Raw genomic sequence first — 19879 nt, forward strand, 5'->3', positions numbered from 1 at the left:
AGGGATCCTTTAAATTGGAGTTTACTGAAGGATGCCCAAGCACTTTTGGAATCGTTGGGATAAAATTAATTTTAGCTTTTTCTTAATGGACATTGAATGTAGATCTGGGAGGGACCTCAGAGATCATTTAATCCAGTTTATAGATGGGAAATTGAGGCCCCAATGGCAAAGGGGACTTATCCAAGTCATAGAAACTAAGCAATTGGGCCAGGACTATAATTTTTAGTACTCTAGATCCCAGCTTCTTAAACTGTGTATTGCAACTCCATATGGAGTCTTGTAACTGAATGTGGGGGTCATGAAATTATGAATTATTATCAGTAAATGTTTCATTTGTATACCTATTTTATATACCTGGAGTCATGTAAAAATACATTGAGTGAAAAGGGGTCATGAGTGACAAAAGTTTAAAAATCTCTTTGGGGTTCAAGGGACTTGAAGGATGGGTAGGATTTGGAGTTGAGTGAAAATCTTACCACAATGGAGGGACAATGTGATCATAATTATGAAGGCATTAATTATGGGGTTAGGTTTAGTAAGAAAACCAGCTTCTTTGCAAAAGATATTTCAGAGTTGTTGTTTGTCTTTCATTTTCAAAGAGGACCAATGACATTATGGAGTGATGTCTTGACTTGTGTGTGAATTGGGCAAATGAGGCAGAAATGCACAGCCATGTGCGTCATTCTTTTTTCCAGTCATTACAGTCCAGTGGCCAGAAGAAAGTCAGGATAACTGGTGATGACCCAGGATGCATTGGATGACCTTAGGATCTTTGATATCTGACCAAGTTCTAAGCGCTCCATAGAGCCTGCTTTAGCTGCCTTCATGCCAATTGGAACAAATTGCTTTCTTCTACCATTTCCAAAGGGGGCGGTTGTCACATATTATGAGCAGGTCTGAATATGTGGCCAAGGATTTTGAGTGGTGTTGCAGAAATACGGTTTAAAGAAAAAAATGATCACTCTAAATGGTCAATCCATTGTTCCCCCACCTGCTCACTCCCTATCTGTTCTTAGTTCTGTTACTAGGATCATCCCTCTTCTAAAACAACCCTTCAAATATTTGAAGAGAAATCTCCTGGTCTCCCCACTTGCCTTAAGTGTTTTTTTTTTCTTTAAGCTAAATAGCCAGATCCTTCAAAGTAGGTAATTTGGTATATTAGAAATAAGACTAGCTATGGAGTCAAGGAACCTCCCACCCATCCTACCTTGGATGCTAGCTACTTGTTTGAAGTTGAACAAGCCATTCAACTTCTTAGTTCTCAATTTTTCTATTTGTAAAACAAGAAGGGTTGGACTACATGGCCTCTGAGGTCTCCTCCAGCTTCAGATAATAAGTCAAAAAATGGGCCTCCTATCTCAGAACCCTTCACCATCTTGATTGTTTTCTTCTGGATGCTCTCCAGCTTATCAACATCCTTCCTGAAATCTAAGTTGTTGGATAGTTTCCATGTATATCTGTATCAGTCTCTTCAGTTTTTCATTTGAGGTATCTGTCCTTTTATCTTCACTCACATTGATATCACCCCACTTCAGGCCCTTCACTTGCCTAGTTTATATTAATAGCCTCTTAGCTGATGTCTATGCCTCTGTTCTGTCTTTCAGACAGCTGCCAGATCAATCATTCTAAAACGTTACCTTGATAATCTTGCTCAGAAATCTATGCCATCTCCATTGCCTCCATAATAAAGCCCAATGTCCTTGGTTTGGCAATTAAGTTCTTCTACAGTATGGCTTCAATCTTTATTTCAATTTTGGGGGGAGGAGGATAGGGACTAAAGCTGTAATTTCATTGAAGAGGGAACTCCCACAGGAGAAATTCCTTTCACCAATGTACATGGACACTTCCTCTGTATTTTATAGTCTTACAACTTAGAACCTAGAACCCCAAGAGCTTAAGTGACTTGATTAGGGTCCCACAATCAATATTTATCATAGGAATTTTTCTTGACTCTGACGCTAACTCTCTGTTCATTATGCTATGCTGCTTTCCTCAAATTAGTAAGGTGTTAATAAGTATTATTAATGTATGATCAATCAATAAACATCTACTAAATAGCTGTTATTTGCTAGAAAGTGCTACAAATAGAAATATGATGGTAGAAATAATCCCTGCTAAAAGAATTTATATTCTAATGGGGATAGGTATACACACACACACACACACACACACACACACACAAGAATAAATGCAAAATAGTTTAATACCAGGTAGTTTAGGAAGGAATCTACTAACAATTGGATGAGATGGAGTGTTTTGTTTGTGGAACAGCCAGAAAGCCAGTGATATTGGATCAAAGAGTATATGTAACAGAGGGAAGGAGGGGGAAAAAAGGAGAACTCAAACAAAATGAATGTTGAAAACTATTTTTTACATGTAATTGGAAAAATAAAATAAAATACTATTAAATTTGTTAAAAAGGAAAAAAAATCTTCTCGCAGCTGGCTCAATAACAGCTTGATTAGATTGGGAGACTGGAGGCAGAGGGACCAGTGAGAAGGCTGGAGCATATGTGGCTATTTTGCAATATGTTCTCCTAGACACTGAGGCTCGTCCTCCCTGCCTCCCCCACCTTCCTCTGAGCTCTTCAGAACCTGTAAAAAACCAATGGCTGTTGAAAAATCCCCTCCATTCCTAGCCAAGCCTGCAGCTGTAGAGAGCCTTACAAACAGGAAACTGAATAATAATGCCAAAGGGACACAGCGGTGAGGAAAGGAAATATCCTGGGACCCCTCCGATGGTTGCAGTTCCTGGCCTCTTAACATCACTTCCAAAAAGATAGAATCCTTAGGTTCCTTCAAAGCAAAGCTCTTGTTTTCCTTCCTCCTTCCCTATTCCCCTTAATACTAATATTTTTTCAGCTAGGTTTTTCAGTGACTAGACTGCTGGACTCGAAGTCAGACCTGAATTCAAATACAGCTTCAAATTTTTACAATGATGTGACTTTGGACAAGTCATCCTCAGCCTTAATCAATTTCCTCATTTGTAAAATGAGCATAATAATAGCAGTTACATTCCATGGTTGATGTGGTTATGATGGTTAATGAGATATGTAAAGTACTTTTAAAACCCTTAAAGTTCTCATATATAAATGTTAACTATTATTAACACCATTATTACTACTCTTATTATGTTGCCTTTGCTGTATATCCTACTCTCACTATCCGAGTTTTGCTTAATCCAAATTAGCAAAAGCCCATTAGCTGGTCCATGTCCCTGATAATTGTTTGAGGTGCAGTAAAATGTAGCAATCTCAGAATCAGTAAGGGGTTCTAAGATAGTGCTGGTGTGCAGAATAGAATGTAAAGTACTTGCTATGGCCATTGCTGAATGTCAGCACTGAGAAGCAGCTTTGGATAATATCAGTAACTCCCAGGGATTGTAGAATGGAACCTGCTGGCAGGAACCTAAGAGGTTACCTGGTCACACATTAACACAAAGGCCCAGGGATAACCAGCCGGTTACCAGAGTGGCCTTGAAAGACACAGATTCTCAATAACTCTTTGTTGCACACAAAACTTTCCTTCTTACATATGAATTTACATGTTACTATGTAACATGGAAATGTGTTACAATGTAATAATGTAAAAAATTACAATGAATTACATACATTACTCCTAGTTTCTAAAGTCTATCTCTGTAGGAAATACTGTGCCAGATCTGCATGTGCTCAAAATCGTAACGAGCCATTTAAACCTGGAGTCTCAAAGAGGAGACAGCCAGAAATGAAAGGGAAGCTATCCTCCTCCCAGGTGGGCAGTGAGATGGCACAGCGGATAGACCACTGGGTTTGGATTCAGGAAGTTTCAGGTCTGAGTTCAAAATTGGTCTCAGATACTTACTAGTTCTCTGACTAGCCACTGCCTCAGTTTTCTTGTCTGGAAAATGATCTGGAGAAGGAAATGGCAAACCACTCCAGCATCTCTGCCAAGAGATGGGGTCATGAAGCCAATCCAAGGATTGGAACTTTTGAGACCGAACCTCCCAATGCCACGCCCCACTTCTTGCTTACCTGTGAATCATCTTTAGTTTATTGACTTACTTGCATAGGTATTGGGAGGCTGTGAGAAAAGAGAAGATTTATCTGTGGTTTGCAAGTATTTGTTTTGGCAAATGTAATATAAGGGAAATAGCATGGACATTAACTGGCTATATGAGCTCAGGAGTCTTTGGGTCTGGGTCCTCTCTGGGTAAGTTAGTGGGGTGGGGCAGGGCTAGGTGCTCTCTGATCTATTCAGTGGTGACATTCTTGGGAAGTTTGGGAAGAAAACTCCTAGCCCAGCACTGTGTTTATGGAGTGGAAGAAGCAGAGTCCAAGGAATGTGGGGACAACAGGAAGAGAGGGGTGGAGTAAACTTTGAACCATGACCAAGAAAGATCAGAACTAACTTACTGAGGGCCTCTCTGGGGATGGCCTTTGAAACTAGGTTATTTTCAAATGAGAACAATAACTTTTTTTTTTTTTTTTTTTTTTTTTAAGCTGGGTCCCTGTATCTCTCCTAGTCTGTGAGTGTACCAGTCAAACTGAGCTCAGTACTAGTGCTGATCAGTGGGGAAACTTTGACTTGCTTTGTTTCTGATCTGGTTCATTTCCCCATTCTTAACCAGCATGGTGGTCCTCCCCCCATCTCCACAGGGCCCATCACATTGGTACTGAACTTAGTGTGCACCCCAAGATGTCTTTATCCCTATTGCAGCTCAAACTTCTGAGCTCTAGCAATCTAGAGGGAGCCTCAGGCTCCCCCAACAGAAGGAATCACAAGCAGGGATTATAAGTATGATGTATAGAGTAGGTGATTAATAAATGTTTCTGGTGTATAATGAGAGCAGCAATGGGAATATTTCTTGTTTTTATCTGAAAACAGATAGACCACTGACAATGGGGCTCGCCTCCTTATTATTTGTCCAATTTAGAATGAGACATTTGAGTCATTCACCTTTCTGTTTCCTTCTTTGTAAAATAGAAGTGATCATACTAGAGCTTCCACTTTATCAGACTATGATGTGACTCAAAGGAGAGACCATTTGTAAAGTTTTTAATCATCTTAACTTAATATTATCTTAATGATTTTCTCATCTTAAATGATTTTATAAAATGAGTTATGGTGTAGTGGATAAAGGGCTAGCCTCAAAACTAGGAAGATCTAGATTCAATTGCTGCCTTTGACCTATCCTGACTCTGGACAAGCCATATATAACCCCTCAATGTTCTAGACAACTATAAGATTATCCTTGAAGAAAAGGTGTTGACCAGTTCTGGTGGTTGTGCAATGAATAGAGCACAAAATCTAGAGCCAAGGAGAAGTGAGTTCAAATTCAGTCTCAGACACTCACTAGTTGTGTGACTCTAGGCAATTCATTGTATCTTTTTCTCTCTGCCTCAATTTCCTCATCTATAAAGAGAATATAGTACTTCTCAACTGTAAAATGGAAAGAAATAATACCTATCTTCTAGAATTATGAAGATAAATGACATATTTGTAAAGTACTCAACACAGTGCTTAGCACATAGTAAGTGCTTAATAGTTTACTCATTCTTTCTTCCCTTGTAGAGAGTTCCTTCCTCTGGTAGTTCCCTTTGCCAGTAAAATCACAATATAGTGTTATACTTCCCAGTCTCCATAAAATGATGGGCTTTATGATATATCTAAAGTTTTACAGAGTCCATGTCCAGTATTCACTGTTCTGAAAGACTCCTTCGTGACTTCATAGTGCCATAGAACTTGGGACCTGGAATCAAAAAGACTCACCTTTGTAAAATTAAATTCAGCCTTAAGCACTCGCTAACTGTACATTGGAAAAGTAATTTAACCTTGTTTGCCTCAGTTTCCTCATCTATAAAATGAGCTGGAGAAGGATATGGCAAACCATTACTAAAGTATCTTTGCAAGAAAGCCCCAAATAAGGTTGTGAAAAATTGAACATGATTGAACAACAACAAAAACTGAATATTATTCTGCATCATTTCTGGCTCTAAGTTCTATGATCTTAGATGATTTCTGGAAGTTCTAATTCTGATGATAGTATTTTTTTTTCATTCTTATGACAACTTCGTAAGGTAAAACAAATAATCTCCCTATTTTACAAATGGGTGAATTGAGACACAGAGGAATGAAGTGATTTGTCCATGGTTACAAAACAAGTTATCAAACCTAAGTCTTCTGAATGACAGTCACTCCTTCCTATCAACCCAGTTGTTAGTATACATAATGGCATAAGGCATTGTACATACACTCTTGAGAGTTTATAAACATGATGTAGAAAGTGAGTGATCAATAAATGTTTCTGGTGCCTAATGAGAGCAGCAATGGGGATGCTTCTTAATTACATCTGGAAAGCATTTTAGAACTAATAGGTATAGTATTAATGTTGTTAGAACATTGACCAGTGAACCAGAAGATCCAGCTTTTGCTCTAGGATGATGTTATCTAGGGCATGTTATCTTGCTTCTTTGGATCTCAATCAATCATTTATAAAACTGTAGTCTTTCCTTTATTGTGATGATAGAGAGAGAATCGTAGGGACTACAGGATTAGAGCCAGGCAGATTCCCAGACACCAATTAGAATCCCTTCATTTCCCAAATGAAGAAACCAAGGTCTAAATAAGGAAAATTTTTTGCTCAAACTCCACTCAGCTCCTAAGGCAAAGAAGCAGGAACCAAACCCAGAACTTCTGATACCAAATTAAGTGTTTTCTATTATGCCCCGACTGGTCTAGACCCCAATATTACTTATGGTCCCCCCTAGTTCTAAAATCCAAATTCCATGATTCTTGGCTCCTCTGCTCCCAATGAGCAAGCAAGCACAGGAATGCCAATAAAGCTGGGAACAAATTTCACTAATATTATGCAAGAATGTAGTACCATGAGCCCTAGCATGTGATCTCTGTACAGCATTCTAGAATGAATTCTAGATGAGCCAACTTAGACTGTCAGAGTAACTAGAGACCTTCTCAGGTAAGTCATTTGAACTCACAGAACTTTCATTGATTTATACATAAACTGAAAGGATTGGACTAAGCAATTGATAAGGTACTTTCTGGAACTAAATATGACACTCACTCCTCCAAATAATAATAAATAGCTGTTATTTTTATAATGCTTTACAATTTACAAAGTGTTTTGCTCACAAGTAAATAAAATAATATACAATTAGAGAATGCTAGAACAATCTACTCTTGAACATTTTTTAGTATAAACCTAAGTTAAAGATCACACATTTAGTATTGGAAGGAACTATGAGGGCTAACTAATCTAATCTTGTTCCTTCTTTCCCTTTGTAGATAAACTGAAGTTTAAAGGAATAAAGTGATGGGTTCCAGGTCATCCAATTATGAATGTTCTGTTATTACATCAAGCTGTCTCCTAGCTAGTTCCTCCTCAAGATCGGGGAAGGCTTTCGTTTCAGCTGTACAAATATAATTATGTAAACAGCAGAAGGGTTTAAAAAAATAGTAAACCACTTTTAAAAAGATAATGTAAAAAGCAGGAAATGGATTGTTTTCCAGTTTTTATAACATAAACATTAAGATGGTCAGAGAAATGAAATGATTTGCCTACAATCATACCTCTTGTTGATGGCAAAGATTGAATTTGAACTCACATTTCTTGGCTCACTAAAGCCTGTATTCTTCCCACTGAAGGTACTTTGGCTCCAGTAAAGTGTTGTTTTTCCCAGCTGCCTAACAAAGCCCAAAAGGAAACTTGCAGACCCAAGCCGAATAGATCAAGAGGTCCTGTAAGGTAGTCTTCAAAGAAACGGGTAGAATATTTTGACCATGGAAAACATGTAAGTGTTTTCCATGATACTGTATAGTAAAGGGGTGAGGGGAGGGGGGGGAGAGATATGTGACTCAATCCAGAATGAAGGATAGGCAGATAGACTTCCCCAATTCTTTACCACTGATTTCCCCTTTCTCTAGAGGAAATCTTATGGCATGGCTTCCATCTCAAAAAAAAAAAGGGTGCTCAGAAAGAATCAGTGTTTGGGAAAGGGGTGCAGCAAGCAAGCTGTCTGGGGGAATGTATGGGAACATCGGCGAGTTAATGATCAACTCTTCAGCCAGCCAGCCACCACACTGAGCTTCCCATTTCCTCAGCAGGCCAGGTAAAAAAGGGCAGGCAGGAAGATATGTGTACACATACGGGAAGTCTCTGCCTGTGGGGCTGGAGCTGAGGCCGGGCTGGCTCTGTATACAGGCAGCAGGGTTAGGGAAGGATGAAGCGTCCTCTGACAAGGTAGGGCAGCAAATGTGGAGTGGGTGGGCTCTGGTCACCAGTGTGTGAGAGAAATTATTTGTGTAATTGTTGAGGTCCTGTACTTTCTGCTCTTGGATGTGATCTCTCAGAGGGCGACTGAAGGCTGACGGTGTTCCTAGCAGGAACAAGCTTTCTTCTTTTTGAGACCATATTTTCTTCGTTCCTTCCTTCCTTTCTTTTCTCCTTTCTAGTCTTCTTCCCTGCCTTCTCCCTTCTTTTCTCCTCCCCTCCTTTCATTTTTCCTAATTGTCACTCATTTTAAAATAAAATGAATACCAGGAGAGGCAATTGTGATATAGTGGACAGAGAGGAAGCCTTAAAATTACCAAGTTCTACATTGAAATCTTGGCTTAATCTTTAAGTGGCCTAGACAACTCACTAAGATTTTAAGTATAAATCAAATGAAGATCTGAATTGATGGAGGGAGTTTTCTCACTGGGAATTCCCTGAAAACATAAGTTGGTTAAAAAAAAAAAGAAATAAATAAAAAAGAAAGCAAATGAATTCCTGATACCTCAGCTTCCATAATTCTCTTCTTATACCTAATCCAATCTCTGGCTTCCCACCCAGCTTGCCAATTTATGAATCAGTCCTTCTTAAATCTTGCAGGCAAGTACTTTTTGATTCAGATGTAAGGAAGGTCTTTGAAGTTTGAGGAACTGATCCTGATATATCAGAAAGGAATGTAGTGAGGCTGGGTGTCCAATGTCTAAGGGCTCTCCTCTCCTCTGTTGTTGTGTATATCACTGGTGTCAAACAGAAATAGGGGCCATTAATCCATATAGAAGCATCCCCATAGGATATCAACTAATAGTTTTAAAATGTAATGTTATCTATGTTTTATGATATTTTCATTTCTTTTATTAAATATTTCCCATTTGTATTTAAACCTAGTTTGGCTCAAACCAGGGAGTCTGTTCTGAGGTCTCTGGTGCACCTAATTAAACAGCAAGTAGTCTATTAAGGCTGCCAACTCAGGCTAGGTACCTAAGGATAATCACTTCATTTTATCCTTGACTTTATTTCTTTCCCTGTATGTGAAATGGTGACAAAAATTTTTTCATTGTTTTCCTCAAATGACATGATTACTGAGTACTTAAAAGTCCAAATGCGCTACTTTACATGCATTATTTTATTCAAACCTCAAAGTCATATGGTGAGGTACAAATATAACCATTTTTCAGGTGACAAAAGTAGAATTCAGAGGAAGGGAAAGTTTGCTCAGTTGATAGATGGCAAAGCTGGATCATTAACCCACATTTTCTGACCCCAAATCTGTGGCTGTTTTCATGGTCTCATGAAAAATTAAGTATTACAGAAATATTAGGTAGTATTTTGGGTAGTTTGCTTCAGTCACATTATTGTCAGACTGTGAAGGAGAAATCCTTCTGTTATGGGTGAGAACTGGTATGAGAACAATAGAGCTATTGTTTTTTTTTCATTATTATTATTAAATCTTTTTATTTTCAAAACATATTCATGGATAATTTTTCTTTTTTTTCTTTTTTTTTTTTTAATAGCCTTTTATTTACCAGTTATATGCATGGACAATTTTATAGCATTGACAATTGCCAAACCTCTTGTTCCAATTTTTCCCCTTTTTCTCCCTACCCCATCCCCAAGATGGCAGGATGACCAGTAAATGTTAAATATATTAAAGTATAAATTGGATACACAATAAGTATACATGACCAAACCGTTATTTTGCTGTACAAAAAGAATCGGACTCTGAAATATTGTACAATTAGCTTGTGAAGGAAATCCAAAATGCAGCCGGGCAAAAATATAGGGATTGGGAATTCATTGTAATGGTTCTTAGTCATCTCCCAGAGTTCTTTCGCTGGATGTAGCTGGTTCAGTTCATTACTGCTCCATTGGAACTGATTTGGTTCATCTCATTGCTGAGGATGTCCAGGTCCATCAGAATTGATCATCATATAGTATTGTTGTTGAAGTATATAATGATCTCCTGGCCCTGCTCATTTCACTCAGCATCAGTTCGTGTAAGTCTCTCCAGGCCTTTCTGAAATCATCCTGTTGGTCATTTCTTACCAAACAATAATATTCTATAATATTCATATACCACAATTTATTCAGCCATTCTCCAAGTGATGGGCATCTACTCAGTTTCCAGTTTCTGGCCACTATAAAGAGGGCTTCCACAAACATTTGTGCACATACAGATCCCTTTCCCTTCTTTATGATCTCTTTGGGATATAAGCCCAGTAGTAACACTGCTGGATCAAAGGGTATGCGCAGTTTGATAACTTTTTGAGCATAGTTCATGGATAATTTTTCAACATTGATCCTTGTGTAGCCTTGGGTTCCAAATTTTCCCCTCCTCCCCACTCCCTCCCTTAGATGGCAAGTAATCCAATATATGTTATACATGTTAATATATATGTTAAATCCAATATATATAAACACATTTGTACAGTTATATAGATCTATTGTTACTAGAAGACAAGGTAAAAAGGCAAAATTTTAGCTGACTATAATACTTCAAGGGCAGATATGTGGGGCAGTGGATAGTGCTGGGCCTGGAATAGGAAGACCTGAGTTCAAATATATCTTCAGAGACTGTATGAATCTAAGCATGTCATTTACTGATTGCTGCAATTTCCTTAAATTGTCTGTAAAATGAGCTGGAGAAGGAAATGGCAAACTGTTTCAATATCTTTGCCAAGAAGACCCCAAATCGGTTTATAAAGAGTTGCTCACAACTGAAAACGACTAAACAAAACAGCAATTCAAAGGATAATGGTAGCAAATTCAATGCTATAATCTGTAGGTTACAAGGATGATTTTCCTCTCAATCTTCTTGAACCTCAGTTACTTCCTCTCTGAAATGGAGGTAATATTTTTCTTCCCTCTCTGGGTTTTTGGGTGATATACCCAAGATTATGTAGTTAGTGACTGGTCAAGCTAGGACATTTGACTCCCTAAGCCCAACGTTCTCCCAATGTGTACCATTCTGTTTTATGGTGACCTTTGGAAGCTTCCTAAGTCATTGATAGTGCTCTCTAGCAAACCGATTAAAATAGCCATCATCTTTTAATAAAGGAGTACTTGTATTGAAGAAGGGTGTGTTTTGTTCTTTCAGAATGATATTCATTGTGTTTTGTTTTTTGTTTTGCTCATTTTTGTTTTGAGCAGATGAAATATTGGAACTCGTAATTGTGGTGAGTCTTTGTAAACCACAAACTAAATATTTGCTGCAAATGCCAAGAACAGATTAAAAGATGTCATAAGTTAACTTTTTTTCAATAAACTAATCAGAGAAGCATTGGATTACAGAGCAGCTGAAAAGATGCTAGATTAGGAGACAAGAGACCTAATACTAGCTCTGCTTTTGCCCTAGTGCCTAACCATGAGCACATTGCTCTCTCCTTTTCCATTCTGCCTTATTTATAAAATGAGAGAGTTGAATCCCCTGAATTCTGAATCCCTTGCAATTTTGAAATGTTCAGCTTACTCTCTTCTCCTAAGATATAGCTCAGTTGCTTCAGATGCTTGCTAAGTGGGTGGGAGGGGAGCCAGTCCAAGGGTGAGCATAGCATTAGCAGAAGCACTGTGGAACTAGAGCTGGAGCAAAAGATGAAAGATGGAGAATGAATCTGCTTCCATACCAAATTCTTTGATTTCTCCACATTTGCTATATGCCTTGTGAAAGGTGAAGTTGGTAAAGATTCTGGCAAAATATAGGAATTGATGTAGAATAAAGCAAGTAGAATTAGAAAAAGCAAAAGATACAGTGTAAATGGAAAGAACAAAAAATAAAATTAATACTCTGTCATAATAAAAAGCTTATACACAAGGAAGAGGTAAGAATGCATGTGCTTTCCTTATTCACAGATGGTAGAGGATTATGGGTGTGTAATATGACAAATATTGTTACATTAGGTTGATGTGTTGATTGCCTGTACTCAAATGCTTGCTCTTTTTTTTTTTTTTTTTTTTCTGTTGGAATGAATAATTCATTGAATGGAGGAGGAAGGATATATTCAGAAATTAATTCAGGCAGGTATAAAATTATTTTTTAAAAATGATTCTGGCAAAAAGTTCCTGAAAACTTTGGGAGTAGAATGTTAGGTTTTGAAGAAACCTTTAGGAATTATCTGTTCCAATCTCTACATTTTATAAAGAGGAAATCAAGAGGACAGAAAACTTGGGTAAAGTCACAGAGCAAAATGTAGAGACAAAGTTAGGCTTAGAGTCCCAAACTCCTCACTCTCAGCCCTATCCTGAAGCTTGCATATCCTCTTCTGCTGTCCATGCCCTTGGCCATGAAAGAAAAACTACTATAATGTCTCATTATGATAAATTAACTAAAGATAACACATGGAATCTGTTGGAATGGACAATTTCAAGACTTCTGCCTATCTCAAAATATACCTTGAAATACTGATTCTTTTTTCTCTTAACGAATGAATGTATATATGAGGTCAAGCCACCAAAGGATTTTCTTATATCTGGGGTGAGGTCTCTTTCCTGAGCATAGCAGATTTCCTCAGCATAGCAAGGGCTATGGTATAAATGGATAAACTGCAATAGAGAGAAGCTAGAATGGAAAGATGAAGATCTGGATACTTGAGTCCGTGATTAATTGATGTATGGTCATGGGAAGGGTAATTCACTTGCCTTCCTTTGGTTTCCATATCAATGAAACAAGGGGGTTGGGATAATTATATCTCTAATGTCTAAGATTTTAAATTCTATGTCTTAAGCTCCTTTCTAGGCATAACATTTTATGTTCAATGTTCTCAAGTACCTTCCATCTTTAATATTCTGTTCTCAACTTCTTGAGCTTCAACATCCAAAATGCCATGGTTCCTAAGGACTCTTCCAGATCCCAATAGTTCCAACATTCTATGTCACTGAAGTCCAATTCCACCTTTGCCATCTTGCAATTCTAAATTCCTCTTTAAGGAAGAGGGAATATTCAAGAAATAGCAATATCCCCAGAAACTTGTCTCACTTCCTCATTATCATTCTCAGTCAAAATGAAACCTAAATTTTATATCATAGGAAGCAGAAGGAAGCTAAACCCCACCCTCTAAATGTTAGATGTAAGGAAAATGAATCTTAGGGAGAGAGAAGACTTGTTCAAAATTGCACAAGTACTAAATAGAATTTGATTCCAAGTCCTCTGATTACACACTTGGGGGCTCTTTTCACTGCACCAAGAAACTTCTTGCACAATGTTGCTTTTGACACTTGCCCTAGAGAGAGAAGATTTTGGACATTAAGACCCTTGGTACCAGTCAATCTAAGTGACCACTAAAATGTGATCTAAGACTCCAGACTTGTATTTTTTTCTTTCAGAACTGATCGAGGAAGCCTCCTCTGGTATTGAAGAGATAAAAAAAGAGACATATATTCAAATACTCAGAGAAACTTAAAGAGGTGGAATGGTTTTTATAGTCTAGAAAACAGTAGGTGTTTATTAGTGGCAGGATCAAGCACAGGAATTTTTATAATACTTGGATTCCAGGAAGTGAATAGGAAATAAACATTTATATAGTTCTTACTATGTGTTAAGTAATGCACTAAGCTTTTTTTTTTTTACAAATATTATTTCATTTGGTTTTCACAATAATCTTGTGATATAGTTGCTATCATCATCTCCATTTTATATCTGAGGAAACTGAGACAAAAAGTTTTAGTGACTTGCTGAGGATTTCATAATTAGTAACTGTCTGAGGCTGGATTTAAACTCTGGATAATATATAATATAATATAATATATAACATAAAAAAATGTTGACACATAAAATGTTAGTGCTAGAAGAAACCTTAAAAATAGTTCATAGAAAATTATAATTAAAAGGGGATCTACTATCATTATCTTATTTATTCTTTTTAAAAATAAATTTTCATTTGTTGTCTTTTTAATATTGCCAAAATTTCTCCTAGAATTATACCTTCCCTACTTTTAGAGAGCCATTTCCAATTAAAAACAAAGCAACAAAAACAAAGTAAACAAACAAACAAACCCTTTTTGAGAGAAAAAAAGAGGGGGAAAAGTAGTAAAATTGATATATTGAAAAAAGTTTGAAAATATGCAATATTTCGTACCCGTGAATCTCCCACTTCTTCAAACAAGTGGAGTGGGAATGTTCTTCCTTTCTCTTCTTTGGGGGTCATAATTATTCTATGTGATTTTGCAACATTGACTTTTGGTTTTTTTCTAGTTTTTTTTACATTTTAGTCATTATGTATGTTGTTTTCTTGGTTTTGCTTCTTTCTCTCTGGATAAATTCAGGTAAATCTGTGCATGCTTTTCTATGCAGCAAAATAATATTCCATCGACATTCATGGCCACAGTTGATTTAGCCACTGACTGACCAATCAAGCAGCATCTACTTTGTTTCCAATTCTTTGCTACCATAAAAAGGACTACTATAAACATCTTAGAATATATAGGGACTTCTCACATTTTATGGATGATTTATTGTCCAGAGCAGTACGTGACTTGCTCTGTCATTCAGCCAGTGGCAAGGATAAAGATTAAAAGCCAAGTTTCCTTAACTGCAGCTCCACGCTATTTCTACTACCACTTGTGTTACTTCTTACATTTGATGTGTTTCTCAACTATATAAGTAACTAGTGAGAGAGGCCCTTCTTACTGAAGCCTTGGTGATTCTCAATCGCAGAAACCTGTGTGGGTATGTTTGCTAGCTGAGAAGGAAAGTAATAATACAGTGGAGTCACTAGAGGCTCCAGATTCAATCTACTTTACACACTTACTGTTTATGTGGGAAAAATCATTTAACTGGACTGGGATTCAAGTTTCCTTTTCTATAAAATACAAGGAGTTGAATTAGTTGGCTTCCTTAGGTCTCTTCCAGAACTAGATTTATGATTCTATTAAGTTGATTAGATGATTTTATCATCTGTCTATCTGTTTATCATATATCTATCATCTATCACCTTCATATTTACTGATGGTAGTCTGGAACAAAGCAAAAAAAAAAAAAATTCCTTTACTATAAGGTGACTTTGGAGGATTTAGGTTAAGTATCTTGTTCCTTGGGTAATATGCTTTGATATTTAAATGAGTGTTTTGTGTAATATATACCAGGTCATATTATTATTATATGTTATTATCATGATTGTTTATATATTATTGTATATGTTATATATGTTATAATGGACACTATGTACACATATACATATATATACACAAATATATAATGGAAACAAGATTGTTATTGTTGTTTGTCCTTTATTCTTTTTTTAAAATAGCTTTTTATTTACAAGTTACATGCATGGGTAATTTTACAGCATTGACAATTGCCAAACCTTTTGTTCCAATTTTTCCCCTCTTTCCCCCCACCCCCTCCCCTAGATGGCAGGATATCCAATACATGTTAAATATTATTAAAGTATAAATTAAATACAAAATAAGTATACATGACCAAACTGTTATTTTGCTGTACAAAAAGAATCGGACTCTGAAATATTGTACAATTAGCCTGTGAAGGAAATCAAAAAAATGTAGGCAGGTAAAAATATAGGGATTGGGAATTCAATGTAATTTTCCATTATTCTTGAAGAGAACCATGATATTAGGAAAGAGATGTCATGACTTTTGAATGGATTGGATTTAAGTGAGGGTGGGCTATTTCCCAGCAAAGTTTCCAGTCTCACTCTCTTCTCTGGCGTTGTCTGGGTTCAGCGGCAAAATATAAATCAGCATGGCAGGAGATGGCCCAGATGCAGTAGGAGTAATATTCTTTGGCCTTTTTAAGCTAAAGTCTTGCCCAGGTCTTAATTTGAGGCAACATACATTCAGTGTTTAAGATTAGGTTGTAAAAAAAAAAACTGAGGCAAAAAATAACTTATTATATCTACTTAAAAAACCAAAATCAATCTGGAAGGGAAAGATTATGGGGTTTCTGGCCCATACAGAAGTAACTGCTATTACATTTATTCTGAACCATCTGAATTCAGTGACCAAATGAGGCTTGATTGGGAACAATAGTTGGCCAATCAATGAGAGCCTGAGTGTTTCGGGTTTAAGGCATGATCCCTAAAAAAAATTTGTAAACCCCAAAATATCTTGGGAGACAATATTAGATTTAAGTCAGAGGACTTAGATTGCCATACTACCTTTGAAATTTACTAGCTTTGTAAGTCTGAGCAAATTACCTTGCAGCTTCTAAGAAGTTTCCTCTTCTATAGAAAAGAAACAGTTCTTGCACTATCTACTTCTGGAGTTATTGTAAAGAATAAGTGCATAAATTAACCAGTCAGTCAATGAGCATTTATTAATCACTTATGTGCTAAATGATAGAAATACAAAGAAAGGTAAAAGACAGTTTTTATTTTCAAGAAACTCACAATTGAATGGGAGAGACAGCATAAAAACTGTACAAACAAGATATGTAGAGGATAAAAAAGAGGTGATTAATAGAGGGAAGGCATTAACATTAAGAAAAATTAAGAAAAGTATCTTGTAGAAGGTATGTATTTAGCTGCGATCCGAAGGAAATCAATAAAGACAGGAAGCAGAGATGAGAGGGATATAAAATTTCAATTTCAATTTCAATGAACATTGAAAATCTTGGAATTAGGAGATGGAGTGCATTGTGTGGGGCTAGTGTCACTGTATGAGGAGGCTATGTATATTAAGGGTAGTGAGGAATAAAAGGGGCTTTAAACCACTGGAGTTTACTAAACAGGCTGATAATGTGATTAGATTAGTAGTTTAGGAAAATCAATTTGATGATTGATGATGAAAGTTGGATTGCAATGGGCCAGCTTGGTCACAGTATCAGAAGAAGGAGTCTTTTGTCATCAACTTTATCATAACAATGGTAATTTAAGTTTATGTAGCACTTTAAAGTTTACAATGTCCTTTTCTTACAACAGTCCTATGAGATAGCTGATTCACTTCTATTATATCCCCATTATAAAAAGAAAGAGATTAAAACTCATCTGGAGTTATGACTTGTGCAATTTATAAGTGATAGTTAAACCAAGGTCTTATGCTAGTCCAGCATTTTGCTTTGTTTTGTTTTTCCTCTATAAAATACTGCCTTTCTAAAAATCAGAGGCAATGTGGAATAATGGATAGAGAGCCAGCTTGAAAAACTGGATTCAAAATATGTCTCTGATTCATCCTGACTGTATGACCCTGGGAATATCATTTAGTGTATTGGGGAGCTCTCTAGGATTATAAAATGAGAAGAGAAGTTCATCTGTCCTGGTAGAGGGAGTTTCTTTACTAGGGAGTTATTATTCAATAAATATTGTTTTAATAAAATCACAAGTTTAGTTCCTGTTGATTTGTTATCATTTCATTTGTATCCCATTTGTATCATTTCAGTTGTATCCCATTATTCATGACCTCATTTGGGATTTTCTTGGCAAAGATACTGGAGTAGTTTGCCATTTTCTTCTCCAGCCCATTTTATAGATGACAAAACTTAGGGAAACAACATTACACAACTCTAAGAGTGTGAGGTTAGATTTAAATTTAGAAAGTTGAGTCTTTTTCATTTCAAGCCTGTTGCTCTATCTACTGTGCTAATTGCCTCATCACTAAAATCCTGCTAATTTGCTAAGTATTCTGAGGTCCCACCAAACTCCAAACCCTATGATCTTATTTATTCTTGACCTTGAAATCCAGTAGGCAGAATTGGGAATCAACTCTATGCCTATATTTGAGTATGGGAATAATGGTTCTAGTACTTTCTTTCATTATTTCCAGTTTTTCTTGCAAATAGCTTGTTTGAGCAGGAATTTTGACCTTTAACTACAAAGATTTAGGGGGTCAGAGAGAGTCACTGAAGTGAGACTGAATTAGTTATTTAGATTATTATGGTTCTTCAGGTTCTCCACACCCCAGTCCAGGAAGTACAGAAGTATGGTATCTTTGGAATGTGTTTGGAGACATTCCATTGCCCTGGGAGGAGGTGGGGAGGAGGGCAGTGTCTGGGTCTTTCTCCTTTCCAGGCCCTCCTGGGCCTACCTTAGAAAGGTGACCAAAGTACCTGTGCCTGTCCTGTATTGTTGGAGCTCCCTAGAGGAAGGTCCAGGATCCACAGAGATCTGTGATTTTGCCATTATCAAGAAAACTTTTTTCTGGGTGTCCATTTACTACTTGTGTAATGAAGACATTGGATTTAATGGTCTAGATATCCCTGTTAGTTCGGATACTTTATGGTCAGTGACTAGGAATCAGGTTGAGAAGTGTCTTTTTCTCTCCTCTGCCTGTGTTATACTACTTTTTTTTTTTTTTTAAATACAAGGCTAGCCTTGCTCAGGTGCTGGTTAATGACTTAGCAGAGAGCCATGACCAGGTGGAAATAAGGGGTTGTATCAGGAGCGGGCACTTTGCTTCTTTTGGAGGGTCTGTCCTTGGGGGCTTGATTTCCTGAGTCTCTTCAACCCCCAATTATTCTGTCTGCTTTTTAAACCTCCAGCAGGCTGTCTATGCTGACTTCCTTTCCAACTCGACCATGCTTTTTCTTTGGCTCCTATACTCTACTACATACTACAAGAGACATGGTAAGGGATGGAGAGTAGAAAGGGATTTTCATTCTGGATCCAATATAAACTCAGTAGTTGGCATTGGGCAAGTCACTTCATAGAATTTGGACAGGAAGGGGAATTACATCACAAACAATTCTATCCATACCTGTGAATGAATGAATGGAAACATTTATTATATTTTTAGTGTATTGCTGAACATTGGCAATACAAATTAAAAAAAATAAAGTCCTTGATCTCAAGAAATGTACATTCTAATATCTTGCTCCCCTAGATGATGACTACTAGCAATGGGCTAGAAGAATGGTTGGTGTCTTGGAATGGCACTTCTATTCCCATGGCTCTTAGGATGCTCCAATAGAGTAAAAGGGGAGGTGGTAATCAAAATGGCAGCAAGTGTTTGGCCTGCCCAGCACATGCTGCCTCTGGCTTCTCCCTCATGGTGTCTTGCTAATTCAGCTGGACTAATTTGCCTGCCTTGTTGGTGGTGGGATGGTCAGCAATAATTGGTGTTGGGTTGGTGGTGATAAGCAGAAGATGGTGGGTCTCTTTTGTATGAGAAAATATGTGTTGTCATTTTTCTTACTATGCCATTTTAGCAAATGCCTTGATTTTAAGCTAACTATACTTTGTCTGATTGTTGAAGATAAATATATCAGTAGGAACTCATGACCTATAGTTTTAAGGGAACAGACTCAAAGGAATACCTTGAACCTAAGGTTTCCAGGGATTCTTACTTATGAGTTGGGGTCTCAGAGTCCTACACTAAAATCATTCCCCACTCCAATTAGAAGTGATTCTTTCCCTCAATCTACTTCTTTGGTAACTGTTTGACTCTTCACATAATTGTGGACATATATCATTTCTACTGCCCAAGGATATTAGAAGCTCCTTAAAGTCAGAGATTGTTACTTTTCTTCCCATGCTCCCTACCCCACTACTCAGTACAGGACAATACTCAAGATAGTAGATTGTAGATTTTAGATGGTAGCTAGTAGTTAATAGATTTTTAATAGAATAGAAACATATAAATATAATGTATATTATATAAGGTGTTCTATTCACATGTTTAGGAAAGAAATGTTTCTGTTCTTTAGCTTAAAGACAAAAGCTTTGAACAA

The 19879-nt window shown here is 37.0% G+C and overlaps 1 protein-coding gene across 5 annotated transcripts in view; it reads left to right on the forward strand.

Annotated features, from left to right (window-relative positions):
- The window catches only part of SH3TC1 (SH3 domain and tetratricopeptide repeats 1), a 103480-nt gene that overhangs the window by 17037 nt on the left and 66564 nt on the right, over positions 1 to 19879 (forward strand). Inside the window, exon 1 of one of the 5 annotated variants that reach the window (XM_023506124.2) lies at positions 7867 to 8238. The exons of the other annotated variants lie outside the window; for them this stretch is intronic. The gene's annotated coding sequence lies outside the window, so the exon portion shown is untranslated. Of the gene's footprint in view, positions 1 to 7866; positions 8239 to 19879 lie in introns of those variants that run through there. 5 annotated transcript variants of the gene reach the window in all.

The sequence above is a fragment of the Sarcophilus harrisii genome, chromosome 6 (assembly GCF_902635505.1).
Source record: "Sarcophilus harrisii chromosome 6, mSarHar1.11, whole genome shotgun sequence".
NCBI classification, from domain to species: Eukaryota; Metazoa; Chordata; class Mammalia; order Dasyuromorphia; family Dasyuridae; genus Sarcophilus; species Sarcophilus harrisii.